This window comes from Dipodomys merriami, unplaced genomic scaffold, assembly GCF_024711535.1.
Source record: "Dipodomys merriami isolate MVZ:Mamm:240054 unplaced genomic scaffold, mDipMer1.0.p SCAF_19, whole genome shotgun sequence".
NCBI lineage: Eukaryota > Metazoa > Chordata > Mammalia > Rodentia > Heteromyidae > Dipodomys > Dipodomys merriami.
The window spans coordinates 19,510,099-19,528,481 of NW_027203270.1; the positions used below are offsets into that span (position 1 = coordinate 19,510,099).

The window sequence follows — 18,383 nt, forward strand, 5'->3', positions numbered from 1 at the left end:
TGCTGTTTAGATGAGAGGAAGACATGTATTAAGTTTAAATACTTGGGAAGCAGAAAATGATCCTATTGGCAATCAAATCAGGAAGACCACGGTAAGAGAGAAATGAAAGAGAAGAGACTACAAGACATTTATTTTGTACAATTACAAGAGTGAGTGAGGTAAGCTGGCAATGCCTCACAACTGGGGAGTTGGAGTGTCCCTCTGAGACAAGCTGTTTGGGAGCCACACCTGGTTGCTACAGTAACAGGTCTCCTTTTAATTATGATGAGAAGATCGACAAGAGGGTATGTAGCTTCCCAGACTCGTCTGTGGGGAAGTTGGCAGATGAGTTGAAGAAGGGTTAAAGGAGGAAGTAAAGAATGAGTTCCTAGGGGATGGTCTTGAGGTATAAATAGGTCTCCTAAGAGCCAGAGTCTGCAGGTTGAGGACCTCTGCGTCGGTTCCTACTGCCTCTAGGGGACTGGGGCAAGTCTCTCCTCTTTGATTTGGCCTGAGCATCAATGACATCCTCCTGGCTTCATTTGCTCCATGGGAGCCCCAGATAGAGGTGGGTGGAGAAGCTATACCACAGTGTTGGAGAAGGGTGTGGGCTGCTGAGCAATCTGGATATTCCTGAGGAGTGCTGGGCTGACCTACCTGATAGGACTAGGGCAGATAAGGGATGCTCAGCAGCCCTCCCCACCCCCACCCAGGTCTCACTCCCAGTCCCAATCCAGCAGTTCAGGAAATGTCATACTATCACAATCTCTCCTTTCCTTGCTTTGCTGTCCCCTCTACCTGTGGATACTACCTGTTGTCCTAGGAATGTTATCTGAAGAGTCATGTTCCTTCTTGGAGAGGCACTTACATTTTCACAGTTGAAATCTTATTTTCATAACTATTTAGTAGTCCCCTATAGTGTGCCATGAATTCAGGTGGAGGGCAATGGGGTATTTTGTTTTGTCTACCCTATTCCTGATGCCTACCACAGTGCTGAGATACAGGAGGTGGCCTTACAGTATCTAGTGAGCAAACAAAAGACTGAAGCAGTCTTCAGATGTTTGTGGAAAACCAGTGAATTCCCACCCTTCCTCTTGGGCTTGACTTCCTCTCCCAGTGCAGCAAAGTGCTGGGAATGATGGGGAGATAGAGCTCCAGAGGTGGGGTGCAGGGCATGCATGGGAACCATGGCTGGGAACTTGGGTTTTATTCGAAGGAACTTGGGGAGAGTTTTGAGCAGAGGAGAGACAGGATCTGACCTGTTTTAGGAAGGATCACTATGGTTGCTGTGGGAAGATTAGGCAGGCAGAGGGAGAGGGGTGAGTGCAAGGATGGGGATAAATTAGAGGGTGATAAAACATCAGGAAGAAGAGGGGTCTGCTGTTGACTGCTTACTGAGCTGCCACTGACCACTGTCCAAGTCACTGACCGAAGCACTGTTACCTATAGGACAAAGACTAATTTGAACTCCCACAGTCACTGACAGCTCATTTTTCAGGGCTGTTTTGCACTGTATCCCATAATGTTCACCCACAGCTGCCAAACAGGGTATACTGCAGTGCCCAAACCCTGGCACCCCCTCACCTGTCCCCCCATCCTTCTTTGAGTGGTAGTTTTTGTTGTTGTTGTTGTTTGTTTTCTTTTTTTGAGTGTGCTGATACTGGGGCTTGAACTCTTAATTTTTTCTTGAACTCAGGTCCTTGAACCCTTAATTTTTTCACTCAAAGCTGACTCTACCACTTGAGACACGGCTCCACTTTCAGCTTTTGGTTAATTGAGTTGTGTTCCTTAGATCTCGGCCTCTTGAGTAGCATGTGTCACTGGTGCCAGGCTTAGCATTGGTGTTTTGAACTCAGGGCTTCACACTTGCTAGACAAGTACTCTACCACTTGAGATACCCTGGGCCTTTTTTGCTTTAGGTATTTTTCAGATAGGATATTGTGTTTTTTTCCTGGGCAAAAACTCTTTTAGCAATGCTTGAGTTCTCATCATGAAAAAAAATATCTATCTGCTGAGCTTACTGTCAGTCACTCTTTGGTTAATCTTCACATACAGTTTTCTTGTGTCCCTTTATGAATTGCATAGCATAGACCATTAAATACTCCAAAACCTAACTGAAAGAATAGAGGATAAAGGAATTTTACATAGCCATTAGAAAGAATAATAATACTGTATGTCATTTGCCGAAAAATGGATGGACCTAGAACAAATCATGTTGAGTGAGGTAAGCCAAGCTCAGAGAAACAAATGGTACATGTTTTTTCTCATATGCAGAAGCTAGATCTAAAATACTGGGACATAATTATACAGGTCTGTAGGTATTCACACACAGTGAGAACAAAGGAGGATACCCTTAGAATAGGAACAGAAAGGCACAATGCCGATGTGCATATGATCATACAAAATAATATTTATCAAAATGAACTCCAGGAAATGAAAACAAGGGTTTTTAATTTTTTTTGCACTTTGTATTCTTTCCTTTTTGTTCTGTTTGTTTGTTATATATCCTTGGTTTGTTATATATCCTTGTTATATATCCTTTGTTATATATCCTTGTAAGGGGACGCACAGAAATGGAGGGACAAAGGGTAAATAAATGCAACAGTAGTACTCACTGAAAATTGGGAGAAAGCAAGAGAAGGGCGTCACATTGTCCAAAAAGAAATGTAGTTACCTGAATTATGTAACTGTAACCTCTCTGTACATCACTTTTATAATAATAATTTTTTAAAACGAAAGAAAAAAAGAAGAGAGGAGCTGCTATTACTCTCATCTCTGATAGACAAAGCAGCAACCAATGGTTCTTCCTCTCCTCCTCCTCCTCCTCCTCCTCCTCCTCCTCCTTCCTCCTCCTCCTCCTTCCTCCTCCTCCTCCTCCTCCTTCTCCTCCTCCTCCTCCTCCTCCTCTTCTTCTTCTTCTTCTTCCTTCTTCCTTCTTTTTCTTCCTTCTTCCTTTTTCTTTCTTCTTCTTTTTTCTTCTTTCTTCTTCTTCTTCATCATCATCGTCATCGTCGTCTTCGTCATGGGGCTTAAACTCTGGGCCTGGACACTGTTCCTGCGCTTTTCAGTTCAAGGCGATTGCTCTACCTCTTGATCCACAGAGCTACTACCATTTTTCTTTTCTAAGACACTCCAATCTTTTTCTATGACATAGCTGATCATTGGTCCTTTAAGTTTTACATCTTTTAGGGAAGAGTTAGCTGACTCCATCCTGATGTCTGTGTCTGTACGTGGAAGAGTTGAATTTTTTTTTTGGAGGGGGGTCGGTCGTGAGGCTTGAACTCTGGGCTTGGGCGCTGTCCCTGTACTCTTCAGCTCAAGGTGAGTGCTCTACTGCTTGAGCCACAGTGCCACTTCCGGTTTTCTAGTGGTTTATTGGAGATAAGAGTCTCACAGACTTTCCTGCCATGCTGGCTTTGAATCTTGATCCTCAGATCTCAGCCTCCTGAGTAGCTAGGATTACAGGTGTGAGCCCCCGGTGCCCGGCTCCAGTTGAAATATTTTTAACGTTGCTTAGGCTGGCCTTAAACCCATGAACCCCTGCCTTAACCTCCCAAGTAGCTGAGATCACAGCATATACCACCATGCCCAGCTGCTTTGCATTTTCTTATTGACTAATGATGTTGAGCATCTTTTCATGTGTTCATTTTACATTTGGATGGTATCTTTAGTGAAGCATTTCTTTAAATCTTTGACCACTTTTTATTGAGATGTATATTTTGTTATTATTGTAAACTCTTCAAATTCAGGAATTGAATCCTTTCACAGTTTTATGTTCTACAGAAACTTTCAGTATGTGATTATGTTTTCATTTTCTTGAAAATGTCTTTTGAAGACTAGTTTACATTTTGATGAATTTCAATATAGTGGTTTAAATATTTTTAATTTTATGGATCATGGTTTTGGTGCTGGGTCAAAGAAATCTTTGCTTAACTCAAGGTTGTAGAGATTTTCTTCTGTTCAATGCTAGATATTTTCTAGTCTTAGGTTTCACAGTTACGTCTATGATCCATCTTTAAGATTCACTGCATACCAAATACTGGCCCACAGCTACAGAGCCAAAGAAGATTGAGATAGAGTTCTTCTTGTTGGTCACCTAGATAAATGAGTAACAGAACTTTCTTGTAGCATAAGGACACTGGTGTGCCAGGGTATACCACTCATCAGATCTGGACTGGTCTCCAGAGAAAGGGTCCATGAGCAGAGTTTACAGGACTCTGTAGGAATTAGGTAGGAAGTGGGACTCAGTAGAGGAAGCCTATTGTTCTCCGATTGGAATGCTTGGAGCTTGATGACAACCCCAATGTATCCTGGCAGCCATTGGGCATTTACTGTGCCTGAGATCTGTGTGCAAGGAGGCTGGCAGGTGTGTGCAGAGGGGAATAGGGCCCATATGAGGACTACTTAGCATCGGTTACCCTGAAACAAAGAAGGGTGGGTGGCTTTATGACTTGGCTCATGCCTGGCTTTTTTTTTTTTTCTTTGAAGGCTGAGAGGAAACTGTCTTTCTTCATTTCAGTGACTGTGTTATAATGAGCCCATCCTTAGGGGGCAGCGGCGGTGCTGTTATATAACTGTTTCTGGCTCCTCCCTGGGCACAGATCTTGTAGCAGATCTTGATGTTCCTGTGGCATTATTCCCAAGGACTGTGCACGGAACATACCACAAGGTTATTCCAGCATCTAAAATTATTCCTCACCTTTGTGGCTTTTAAATATATTTAAAACACAATACTAGCAGTATTCAGTGCTGAGAGATTGGGCCTATTGCAAAGCACTGAATAAATTAACCCTGCAAAGCACAGCAGTTGTTTTCATTAGCCAGCTGGCACTACAGGAAGATAGCTAAAGCCCGTGGTTTAGAAAAGAAAATTTCAGGAATGTGAGGACAAAAAAGAAATCAGCTGCATTCAGTGATTAGCTTAATCCAGCAACAATAAAGAAACCCAGAACTCACAGTACTCTGAGCAATGGCAGACTCCCCCAGCCTGTGCAAAGTGACAGATTGACCCTGTTCATCTGGAGTGGCTCTGTGATTCTGTGTAGCCGTGGTGAATATGTCCCAGGAAGAGTCCCAGGAAGAGTTCAAATGTTGTTCCTGGATCCTCTGCATCTATAGAGGCTTCAACTAAATTCTGTCTTCTCTTGTTTCCCTCTGGTGGTCCCCAGGAGGTGACATTAATTAACAAGCTCAGCCACCATGTAGCTTCTGAGGCCAGGACACTTCCTGCATCAAGCCTTCTGCTACCCTTAGTCCTGCAGACACCTATCCACAGTTTCTGGCAACAAAGATGGGAGCCCTCCCCTGGAAGGCTGTAAACTGTACCACTCTGGGCACTGTTAAATCATCATGTTGCTTTGTAGCTTTGAGGTACCAGACAGCTATGTCTTCAGTAAGTTCCAGAAGGCACAGGGAGTATGGTGGGAGACATCAGAGTTTATTTTAGTGTGTGTGTGTGTGTGTGTGTGTGTGTGTGTGTGTGTGTGTGTGTGTGTGTGTGTGTGTGTGTGTGTGTGTGTGTGTGTGTATGTATGCATGCATGCATATGCACCAATACTATGGCTTGAGGTCAGTCTGACTGCTGTCTCTCAGCTTTTTGGTTTGTTTTTTATGCAGGTCTTGGGGCTTGAACTCTGAGCTGGGAACTATCCTTGAGTTGAGCTTTTTGCTCGAGGCTGGTACTCTACCACTTGAGGCATAGCTCCACTTCTGGCTTTTTTAGGTCGTTAATTGGAGCTAAGAGGTTTGTGGTATTTTCTGCCCAGGTTGGTTTTGAACTGTGATCCTCAAATCTTAGCCTCCTGTGTAGCTAGGATTACTGGCAGCAGCACTGGAGACTGGCTTCTTCAGTTTCTTGAGGAAATAGCTTTCAGTGCTGTCTTGGTAGCTTTATTCCTGCCTGCCCTTCTCTTCCCCTAGACTGAGTTCAGTTCAGGAAGCTCTTCCTTACCAACCTTTCCCACTAACCATAGTACCCCCACACAGTTAGGATCTAGTTAGACCTTGTACTCTGCACTCTTCAAGCTTGCATGATTTAGGGCCAACGTTGTGAATATAGCTATGTCAAAACTCATTTCTGCCTCATGGAGTCCTTTGTGAATATATCAGAGACCATAAGATTCTGAAGGTACCATATCAAATAAGACTGGTGTCTTGGAGAAGGAAGTAAAAAGAGCCAAAATCCAGTCTTGATTTTTTTCTTCCTTATATTAAAGGTCTAGCTTTTACTGTTATAAAATTTTACTTTATTAAATTGTCTCCTCCCCATAAACTGTCAGGAATTAGTCAAGATAGCCTGGACAAGTGCTAGGTGGACTCCTTCCTTAGCATCCTAAGAATCCCCTACCTTTGATGTAAATGAGGATGAGTGATGAAAAGCTACTAGGGGTAAGTGCATACCTTTCAGAGGAAAGAGAAATTAAATAGTCTTGATTAAATGAACCATTTGAGGATGTCTCATCATAACTCTTGGAGCTTACTGTCTGGAAGACCTGTTTCCTCCAGGATGGTAGAAGAGTTGACACCAGCTCTCATGTCTGAATCAGAAGTGAGATGTATTTGGGTATCTGTAATCCCAGGATTTACAAGTCTGAGGCAGGAGGATCTTGAGTTTGAGATCTGGGCTTCAGAAACATCAGAACCTGTCTCCAACAGCAACAACAACAGAAGTGGAGGTGTGAGTGACAGGTTATCCCATCCTGCTTCCTTGGATTGTCAGGGCCCTTTCTCAGCAAGGGGCCTTGTCACTGAGGGTCTATTATTGCATCTGTGCTAAGTAGTAGACCCTCTTTTGTCTTCGTAGTTCAAGTGCACAGAAGGCTTAAGGGTTTTGCTGAGTGGGTGGGGCAGTGTGCCCTATATTGTTCCTAAGAGGAAATAGAATAAAATGCAGTCGCACTGCCTGTTGCCTTGGAAGCTGTGTCGTAACATCATTGGGCTTTGTCCCTGTGCCAGCTGACACAGGGGTCTCAGGCACAGAGAAACAGAAAAGGTTGGGTAAAAGAAAAAGAGAGACTTGATTCTTTAAATTACTGATTCCCTAAATCTGTAGTTACACCAGCTCCCATGATACAAAGCCTCTACTAACATAAATTCATTTATTGTATCTACATTATGATATATGGTTAAATCTTAATAAAAATGTAAAGTATCATTTACTACAGCTGGAATTAGGATGTATACTAAGGATTTAAAAGGCTATCAGTCAGAAATAAGTCCAGGAAATTATATGTCTTTAGAAATTTGATATTGAATGATTTTAGGATTTATTTTTCAAGCATGACTGAGTTAATGAAATTACATCTTATAATGTAAATGATTATATATCAACATGAATATTATTTTCAAGGCAATAGTGCTGGAAGCTCTTCATCTTTATTGTGGGCTTCTCTTCCTAAAAGCAATTTGGGAATTTTTTCCTTTTTTCTCCTCAGTTGTTCAGAAAACCTTCATAAGTCTTACAGGAGCCAGTGCTAGAGCCTGTGTGTCTTTTTTTTGGGGGGGGGGGCGGGGGGAGGGTGTCCAGTCGTGGGCCTGAACTCTGGGCCTGGGCGCTGTCCCTCAGCTCTTCACCTCAAGGCTAGCGCTCTACCACTTGAACCACAGCGTCACTTCTGGCTTTTTTTTCTGCTTTTGTGGTGCTGAAGAATCGAATCCAGGGCCTCATGCATGCAAGGCAAGCGCTCTACCACAGAGCCACCTTCCCAGCCCAGCCTATGTGTCTTTAAGGAGCTCCCTCTTTGGGGTGGAAGTGAGTATCTGGGAGATACCTATACATGTGTCTCTGTGAAATTCAGGATCTGATGTTCAGCAACTGATATATGCTGAGCACCACCTGTGTTCCAGGAATACTAATGGTGAACAAGGAAGGTGAGGCCCTGCTATTACTAACTATATTAGTCATCCTTCCAATACAGTATCTGAGATAATTGGAGAGAGAAGCTCATTTTGGCTCATAGTTTCAGTCCATAGTCCCTTAGCTTTGTTTTGGGGGCCTGTGGTAGCATACTACACAATGGCAGGAGGGTATGGGAGGGGAGTCTGCACATCTCACAGTGGTCAGGAAGCAAAGAGATAAAGGGAGGTGCTGGGATCACAGTGTCCCCTTCAAAGACATGCCTCCCAGTGACCTAACTTCCTCCAATTAGGCCCCATCTCTTAAAGGTCCCACCACCTTCCAGTTAGCACCATGGGCTAGAGACCAATGCAGGTACATTTTAGATCCAGACCATAGCACCACCTATCCCTGATGGTGGAGAAAGGCAGATAATCAACTATGTATAATCAATGATAGTAATAAGCTTGTTTCATCATGAAGGTTCTGAAAAAATAAACTGGGGTCTATGTGGAGGGTGGGAGTGCTATTCTAGAGAGCTGGAAGGAAAAGTCTCTTAGAGGAAGTACTCTTAGGCAAAGATGGTCTGAGGAGAGAGGAACCCAGCATGTGAGGATTTGGGGGAACATTTGGGCAGAGGAAACAGTGAGCACAAAGCTCTTCATTGGGAACTGGCTGGGCATGCACAAGATAGCTTGGCAGCTTGTGTGACTGAAGTGTAGTGAGTGGAGAAGAGTGGTTGGAGCCATGGTAGGAAGGTGGGCATGGCCTGGGACCTTGGGGATCATGGCACAGAGCTTGGTTTTTTATTCCAAATGCAATGGAAAACCCTTGGAAAATTCCACATAGGAAGTGACATAATGTGATTTGGTGTGTGTGTGTGTGTGTGTGTGTGTGTGTGTGTGTGTGTGTGTGTGTGTGTTTGGTCCTAGGGATTGAACCAAGGGTATTGTGTATGGATGCTAAATATACATTCTACCACTGAACAGCACCTTCAAACCCCTTGCACAGTGTGTCTGCTTTTTCAGGAGGAAAGGTTTGTTTTAGCTCATGTTTCAGGGGTTTCAATCAGTGGTCACCTGGACCCATTGTTTTTGGCCCACAGTGAGACAGAACATGATAGTTTTGAAAACATGTGTCAGAGAAGCCTGTTTATCCCATGCTGGATTGGAAGCAAAGAAAGCAAAAGAGCACATGTCTACATCCAGTAATTTCCTCCTCCTTCCACTGCCATCCAGACCTCAGCCTACTGAGTGGTGCTGTTTATTTATTTATTTATTTATTTTTAAATTGTTACAATTACATGGGCAAGGTAATAAGTACATTTCTTATTAAGCATTGTTGCCTCCTCCTTTGTTTCCCCTTCCCATCCCTTCCCATCCTCCTCCCACTCCCCCCCCAAAGTTGTAAAGTTCATTTTTCTACCTAACGTGTATCCCTGTATCCCTATTTAAACAATTTGTTTTTCCCCTTTCCCTCCACAAATTATACCAACATCAAATACAGTGAAAACAGGGGTTATACCGTGGGGGAGGGATAAGTGGTGCTGTTTAAATTCAGGGCAGGTCTTCTCTCTCATTTGCTGCCCGACATTCCAGTCATCTCTGGAACTGTCTTCACAGACATACCTGAGGTGTGCTTTACTAATCTCTTAGGTGTTTCTCAATCCAATCAAGCTAACAAGCAGGATTAACCATCACATAAGGCTGTTAAATTAAAAATTAGCTGGACTCCAGTGGCCCACACTTGTAATCCTAGGTACACTGGAGGCTAAGATCTGAAGATATTAGTTTGAAGTAAGCCCAGGCAAGAAAGTCAATGAGACTCTTATCTCCAGTTATTCACCAAAAAGCTATAAGTGTATCTGTGGCTAAATTGGTAAAGTGCCAGCCTTGAGCAGAAAAAAAAATTAAAACTTTTTTTGTTGTTGTACTTGGGGCTTGAACTCAGGGCTCTACCACTTTGAGCCACAGCTCCACTTCTGGTTTTTGAGTAGTTCATTGGAGATAAAGAGACTCATGGACTTTCCGTCCCAGGTTGGCTTCGAACCACGATCTTTAGATCTCAGCCTCCTGAGTAGCTAGGATTACAGATGTAAGCCACCAGCACCAGCCCCTGGTTAAAAATTAAAAACTTTTCATTCACTCTACATAAAAGGATTTTCATTAATCTTAATTGAGATATGATTAATATACAGAAACTATTCATATCTAATCTAATGTATACAAAATACACTGGGATATGATCAATTTTACAGGATTCCAGACACACACACAGTAAGACCAAAAGAGAATACTCTTAGGAGAGAAACAGAAAGATGTGATCTATATGTGCCTCTTTATATTTATATAAAATTACACACACACACACACACACACACACACACACACACACACACACACACACACACACAAACATTGAAGACCTCCAAGATATGGAAACAAGATATCTCTCTTTTTTTCTTTTTAAATTTTTATTTTTTGATGATTCTGTCTTCTCTTATTTGTGTATGGTGCATCCATGTGTATATCTTCAGGTGAGTGGAGTAGAAGGTACAGAACTCAAGGGAAAAGAGGTAAAAATGTACAGCAGTGGAGCTCACTGGACACTGATGAAAGTGAACTATATGTCTTGTGGGTAGAGACAGGAGGGAGGGACGAGGAGAGAGTGAGGGGACAGAAGATACTGTAGAAAAGGAAATTTACTCATTACATGACTCCTGTAATTGTAATTCCTCTGTATACCACTTTTATAATAACAATAAAGTAAATTTTAAACATTTTCATGATTTTGAACATATACCTATAGCCATGAAAACCATCACCAAATCCAAACTAATGAACATATCCCTCACTTCCAGAAGTTTAAGCTAGAGTTCAGCTTTTTTTTAATAAGTTTTTTTTATTGTGTAAATACCATACAGAGGGGTTACAATTACATGAGCAAGGTAATGAGTACATTTCTTATCAAGCATTGTTGCTTCCTCCTTTGTTTTTCCCTTACCATCCCTGCCCTCCCATCTCCACAACTACACCTTCCCCACCCCCAAGTTGTAAAGTTCGTTTTTCGACATTATATCTTGTATATCTCATTGTGGCAGTGGGTCCACCTGTATCCCTATTTAAACAATTTGTTTTTTCCCTTCCCCTTCCCAAATTATACCAACATCAAATATAGTGAAAACAGGGGTTATACCATGGGGGAGGGACATACAAAGCAACAAAAAAAATCATCTCATTGTCAATAAGTAACAAACAATAGCAAGAAAGGAAAACCACTTGAGTCCTTATCTTGGGGTTCATTTCACATAACATCATCTTGGAGGAGGAAGGGTAGCTTATTGGAGATGTCTTATGGACTTTTCTGCCCGAGCTGGCTTTGAACCATAATCCTTAGGTCCCAGCCTCTTGAGTAGCTAGGATTACAGATGTGAACTACCAGCACCTGGTTAATTTTTAATTTTTAATTTTTTGAGTAGCTGTCTTACTGTACTCTTTGCCGTAGTAATCACACCAGTTTACTGGGAAAGGGCTTCCCTTTTCTCTTGTCCTGGCTAACACTTGAGATAAAGGCTTGGGCACTTGCTCAAGGTTAGTGCTCTGCCACTTGAACCACACTCCCACTTCTGGCTTTTTGGTGGTTATTGGGAGATAAAAAAAAAAAAAAAAAAACAACTCACAGCATTTCCTGCCCAGGTTGACTTTAAACCATGATCTCAGATCTCAGCCTGCTGAGTAGCTAGGATTACAAGCATTAGCATTTTCCTGAAGTTAAGTGATGTTGACTATTTTTTTTATATGCCTGTTAATGGTTTGAGTGCAATCTTTTTTAAAAATCAGGGCCATTTACTTATTTACCTATTTGCTATTGAATTATGGGAGTTCTTTATAACACTTTATGGAATCATCCCTTTTTTAGTTATACTGTTTACAAATACATTTTCTGGGTGGCCTTTTCATTCCCTTTGCTGTCAGAATCTTTTTAGTTTGATGTTGTGTCACTGTTAATTTTTGTTTTGTTGTCTGTGCTTTTGGTATCATATCTGTGAAATCTTTGCTGAGATCAATGTCATAAAGCTTTTTCCCTGTGTTTTCTTCTATGAATTTGACAGATTCAGCTCTTTTGTAGTTATTCTCTTTTGAGTTGGTTTTGCTGTCTGGTGTAAAACTGGAGTTCAGTTTCATGGTTGCAGGTAGATACTCTGTTATCTATCACTTTTTTTTTGGAAAAATTATCCTTTCCTTACTGAGTATCCTTGGTGCTTTTGTCAGTTGGTTATAGTATATATGGTTTTATTTCTGGCCTTTGTATTCTGTTCTATTGATCTACCATTTTAAGTGGGTTGGTTATGATTTATATTTTTAGAAAACCCCTCTGGCTACCAAGTGAGTATTAACTGTAGTGGGCAAGATGGGAGAAGAACAAAGGCAAAGAGGCTGGTGAGGGGATGTTGCAGCATTCAGGTGAGAGGAGCAGGTGATGGTCCTGGACCTAGATATTGCAGAAAAAGAACTAGAGATTTTTCTGGAGGTTTAGAAGTAGAAAGATCAGAAAGTCCTTATAATAAAATCTTGATCAGAAGGATTCTGGAAAGAAGGGATAGAACATTCCTATAGTGAAGGTCTTGGAAGCAAGAGGTTTTTAATTGTGCTGTTTGTGGTTCTTTATTTTTTCTTTCCTTCTTTCCTTATTATCTTGTTGCTGTTTTTTTATTTTCTATTTTCTTTGTCTTGTTTATAAGTTTTTCTGATTTGAGGAGGGAAAGAGGAAGCACAGAAAAAGGGGGACAAAGGTGAACCAAGTCAGCAGTGAAACCTACTAGACACTACATTGGAAATGAACTATACAACTTGAGGGGAGGGGAAAAACTGGGAGAGAATGAGAAAGGGGATGACACTGATCACAAGGAAATGTACTAAACATGACTTCTGTAACTGTAATACCTCTGTACATCACCTTTACAATAATTTTTTTTTGGTCAGTTCTGGGGCTTGAACTCGGCCTGGGCACTGTCCCTCAGCTCTTCAGCTCAAGACAAGAACTCTACCACTCTACCACAGCACCACTTGTGGTTTTATGGTGGTTTATTGGAAATAAGAGTCTCACAGACTTACTTGTCTGGGCTGGCTTTGAACTGTGATCCTCATATCTCAGCCTCGTAAGTAGCTAGGATTACAGGTCTGAGCTACCAGCACCAGGCTTACAATAAAATTTTTAAAAATTAAAAAAATTAGGTTTTGGGAATTCTCTTGTCCCTCCTACCATGTGAGGTACAGCAAGGAGGGGCCATTATAAAGTAGAGAGGGAGCTCTCATCAGACACTGAATCTACTGATGTCTACTAGTGTCAGACTTCTCAGCCTCTAGAATTATGAGGGATGAATTTCTATTGTTTATAAATTACCCAGTGTAAGGGTATTTTTTGAGGGGCTGGGAATGAAACCAGGTCTTTGTGCATGTTAAGTAAACACTCTACCACTGAACTACACCCCATCCCCATAATTTATTTCTTTATAGCACTTTGAATGGATTAAGACAGTAGATGAGAGATTCAATGGCCCCAGGATTTGGTTGCACAGACTGAGAGGGCACTGCTTGGGTCATCCTTAGGGGATTTAGAAGACTCCTTTGCACTGTTTTTCTTGCCAGTCCTGGGGCTTGTGAACTCAGGGCTTAGGCACTGTCCCTAAGCTTCTTTTGCTCAAGGCCTGCACTCTACCACTTGAGCCACAGTGCCACTTCTAGCATTTTCTGTATATGTGGTACTGAGGAATCAAACCCAGGGCTTCATGAATGCTAGGCAAACACTTTACCACTAAGCCACATTCCCAGCCCCTCCTTGGCATTCATTATTGTCCATCTGTAAGACATAGATGACAACCATTGCCTAGCAGTGTAGTCAGGAGCATGAGATGATATAAGGAAATGCTGAGCACCGTGGCTGACTCATAGTTGGTGTTGATAAATACATTTAAAATGAGAAAAAAGTGAAGACTTTTGGGTAGAGAGCTGCATCTTCACAAGCAGGAATTTGGGGAGGGATAAACTCCAGGAGGACTTTGGCACAGTCTGTACTGGGGACAAAGACAGGGCTCCCACTGGAAAGACTAGCCATAAGGATTTGATCTGCCTGTGTGGGCAGCTGTGAATTTGAGAAATGGGAGCATGAAGACAGAGTTCAAGATGACTGTGAGGTTTGAGTTGGGAAAAGTTAGAGAAAGACTATGCTTGTGATAGATATGGGCAAGTTGGGAACAAGGTTGTTATTGAGGTCTATTCTGGGCCCTTTGCTGAAGCTGGTGGTAGGCAGGCAGGTACCTGAGTTCCCCTCCCTGTCCTTTCCTCCCCTCCCTCCAGGAGAGCTTTTAGGCTAGCTGGACAATAAATAAGTAGACAGACCAACTAGGAGCTCTCAGGAGACCCATCAGACTGGAGGAACTATTTTTCTAGGGGGAGAGACTTGAGCTTACTTTGCAGGGCAATGTTGAAGTGAGCCATGCTGGGGGAGCTGCTGAGTGTCCTGGGCTTCTTTTTGCCTCCAACACCAGCTCTGGGACACTTCCCCTCCCACCCCAGCACTGGCTGGCACACTGGTGGGAAGAAAGAATCGGCTTTATTGAGGCATTTCCTTCCCCACTGCTCACACCATCTCTATACTTGGTTATGTTTTCTGCTGAAAGCTACGGCTTCTGAATCCTGGTTCTGCTCCCTGATGCTTCCTCCTTTGTTCTTTGCAGACCTAGGAGTACTACAGATCCTAGCTCTGGGTTTCTGCCACCTCCTTGTTGCTTCTCCAAACCCACACCTTTGGCAGTAGGTTCTCTCAGCTCACCTCAGTTTCCCTGTTGGCAACCCCAACAGACCAGGTATAAACATGGCTTAGGATGCTTTAGCCTAATGGAAGATAGAAGCCTCCAATTCCCTACTATACTATAGTTATTATTTCTACTTTGTTACTCTGCAATAGGTTCTTTAAAACATTTCTCAAAGAAAAGACTTTTGGAGAATTTTATTTCCATCTCCTGTTCCACTACTGTGTTTTCTAATGTTCAGGTCTCTGATGTGAAGCCACATGCTTGATAAGGAGATAACTGCCCATTAGTGGTCATCCAGCTCAGCGGCATACTGATTTCTTGGTTTAGCTTTGGAAACAGAAGGACGTCACAGACTAGTAATTCTGAGCCCTTGGTCTCAATATAGCTGCCAGATTACAGTCTCTCTCTATGCTCTGCATTTCCTATTTGCTGTCTGCCTCTGATTCTTACCCTTTTCTTATTTCTCTGCCATATGTGATTCATAGTTTTGGCCAGTTCTTCCACTACTGATGCTTGTTTTCAGGTTTGGGGAAGTGTAATTTATGATATACAAATGTCCCAGTATTTTTTCTTATTTCACTTTTGTTTGATCACTTCTTGGTTCTCCTTTTCTTCCAGCAACATCTACAGATGGAAACAGTGAGTTTGAGTTTACACCTTCCTTTCTTTCCTTCTTTCCTTCCTTCCTTTTTTTCTTTCCTTCTCCTCTCTTTCTTTCCTTCCCTTCTTTCCTTCCTTCCTTCCTTCCTTCCTTCCTTCCTTCCTTCTTCCCTTCCTTCCTTCCTCCCTCTCTCCCTCTCTTTCTCTCTCTCTCTCTCTCTTTCTCTCTCTCTCTCTCTCTCTCTCTCTCTCTCTCTCTCTCTCTCTCTCTCTCTCTTTCTTTCTTTCTTTCTTTCTTTCTTTCTTTGTTGGTCGTGGGGCTGACCTCTGGGCCTGGGCACTGTCCCTCAGTTCAGTTCTTCAGCTCAAGGCTAGTGCCCTACCACTTGAGCCACAGCACCACTTCCAGTTTTCTGGTGGTTTATTGGAGATAAGAGTCTTATAGACTTTCCTGCCCGGGCTGACTTTGAACTGTGATCCTCAGATCTCAGCCTCCTTAGTAGCTAAGATTACAGACATGAGCCACCAGTGCCCGGCTACACTTTTCTTTCTGATGCTACATGGAAATCTTAACTTTTTCTTATTTCTCAGGAAAGAATGGAATGATTTTTCATCTCATGGACACAGGAAAGTCATCTTTGAAGCATTTCCTGTGGCCATCTGCTTGAATCTGGGATTCCCTTGGCTGTCTAACCAGAAGTGTTTTGTTAGTATTTCCACAGTAGATGGGAACACCAAGTGTATAATGTTCCTAAGATCTAGCACCCCAGGACTCCCTTTTTCTCACTACAAGGTTGAGTGTCTCAATCTTGGCATTGCTGGCATGTTAGGCCACATGCTACTCTATTGTAGGGCTGCCCTTTGGGTTATAGGATGCCTAGTAGCAGCTAGACTCTGGTTCTGCCCAGTAGTACCCCTGTGACTACTGTAAATGCCCCCCTCACTTTGCTGTATGCCACTTGGGAGCAGAATTACCCTTAAGCTTGAAACCACTACTGTAGAAGAGGTCAGGAGCAAACTCAGCCCTGTTCTAACTACAGCCAGCTATTTTCAACATGTTGCTTGCTCACTTATGTTCCATTTCCTGCTGAGTCCCATGGTAATTGAGCTATGTGCACATTCTTATTTTCTTAGTTCTCAGACTTGAATGCTTCAGCTTTCCGCTTCCTAGTGCTTATTGTACTTGCAGCTGAGACCTGAATGCCCTCTCCCACTCTTAGAGATTCGTCATTATTTTCTGATCATCCAGAATGGTTTCCTAATTGCCTTCCAGTTTTCTTGCCTTAAAAGGGAAATAAAGCCCCAAGATAACCCCCTAACACAGGCTGTGAAGGTGGTGGCTCTGAAGCACAACATATTTACAGGGAGCAGGAGGCTCCGTAAAATGGGATCTGGCTTTCCTAGGCCCAAACACCTTATCCTAAAATAGCTGTCCCCTGTCTCTGTTTTCCTTCCTCCTCATCTTCCACTCTTGCTTTTCTACTGTATGCTGTGCAAACCATGAGTTGCAACAAAATGTGTGAACATTTTAAAGAAAATTCCCTTTAGAAAACCCTTTCTTTACTTTCTCTTCTCTACCTCCTGTTCTGTCATAGGAACGAGCTCCTTTTTCCTTTTTATTTTTGTCCATCCTGTGGCTTGAACTCATGGCCTAGAAACTCTCTGAGCTTTTTAAATTTTTTTTGCCAGTCCTGTGGCTTGTACTCAGGGCCTGAGTGCTGTCCCTGAGCTTCTTTTGCTCCAGGTTAGTGCTTTACCACTTGAGCCACAGCACCATGTCTGTTTATGTGGTACTGAGGAATCGAACCCAGGGCTTCATGCATGCTAGGCAAGCACTCTACCACTAGGCCCTATTCCCAGCCCCCTCCAAGCTTTTTTGTTCAAGGCTAGTGCTCTACCACTTTGAGCCACGGCTCCACTTCTGGCTTTCTGGTAGTTAATTGGAGATAAGAATCTCATGAACTTTCCTGCCCAGGGTGGCTTTGTACCACAATCTTCAAATTTCAGCCTCCTGAATTACAAGAATTACAAGTGTGAGCCACCAGCACCTGGCTTGAGTTCCTAAATTTATCTATAGTTTCTTAATCAATTTGATCTTTATGATGTACTTAGAGTTCCCCTATTTTATATTACTAATTCATTACTCAGCAAACATTCCCACCTGTGTTTATACTTCTGCAGCTCAGATTTGCTAAGACCAACGGTAATGACTGCAAGGCATCTGCCCTCCCTGTTTCTTTCTGGCTCTACTTTTCCACTTTGAAAATTCTAAATGAAAACAAGCTGCTTTGTGCACAGAAGAACATTTTTCTCAGATGTGGTGGGTTTGCTTGCCTCCTGCCCTTTGTATCTAAATGCTCAATTGATGTGTGTTAATAAAGCAGAACAGTCCTCTGTTTGACACAATTAACAGATGTAATTTTGTTTTCTTTTGTTTTTGGTGCCAATATTGGGACTTGAACTGAAGATCATATACTTTTGCTTGGCTTTTTCCACTTAAACCTGGTGCTCTACTACTTGAGCCATGCCCCCACTTCCAGCATTTTGCTGATTAATTGGAGATAAGAGTCGATTCTTAAAACGTTTCTGCCCAGACTTGCTTCCTACTGTGAACCTCAGATCTCAACCTCCTGAGTAGCTAGGTTTATAGGCATGAGCCACTAGCACCTGGCAGTTTACTGTCTTTGCATGGAGGGCAGCTCTTTATTGATTGAGAGCTTTCTGTGTGCTCAGCACTGTAATGTATGTGATCTTCGGTCTTCATGGTTTGTGAAGTCACTGTTCATCACTCCATCTTCTTGGTGACGATATGGAAGGTCCTAGCATTTCTGAGCCCACATGTTGAGAGTGGGCATGGAGCTAGACCAGGTGCATTACGAACCCTCATGTTTCCCATGAGACATAGATTATTCAGAGAGGCTTATCTATCGCTAGTGTTCAAGTGCATAGGGTTTGGAGCCAGTTTCAACCAGCTTTGAATCTTGGCTGCAGATAGACTCTACAATTTGGACAAGTTGCTTAACCTTCCTGAGCCACATAAAGTTTCCCCAACTGTCCAGTGGGAATGTTTTAGGTTATTGGGGTTGCTATAATAGAAATATTGTAAACAATACAAATGTATTGCCCACAGTCCTAGAGGTTGGGAAATCTAAGATC

General features: G+C 42.5%; 1 protein-coding gene across 4 annotated transcripts in view; it reads left to right on the plus strand.

Moving 5' to 3' along the window:
• The window catches only part of Specc1 (sperm antigen with calponin homology and coiled-coil domains 1), a 252,278-nt gene that overhangs the window by 33,623 nt on the left and 200,272 nt on the right, over nt 1-18,383 (plus strand). The gene's annotated exons all lie outside the window — the stretch shown is intronic.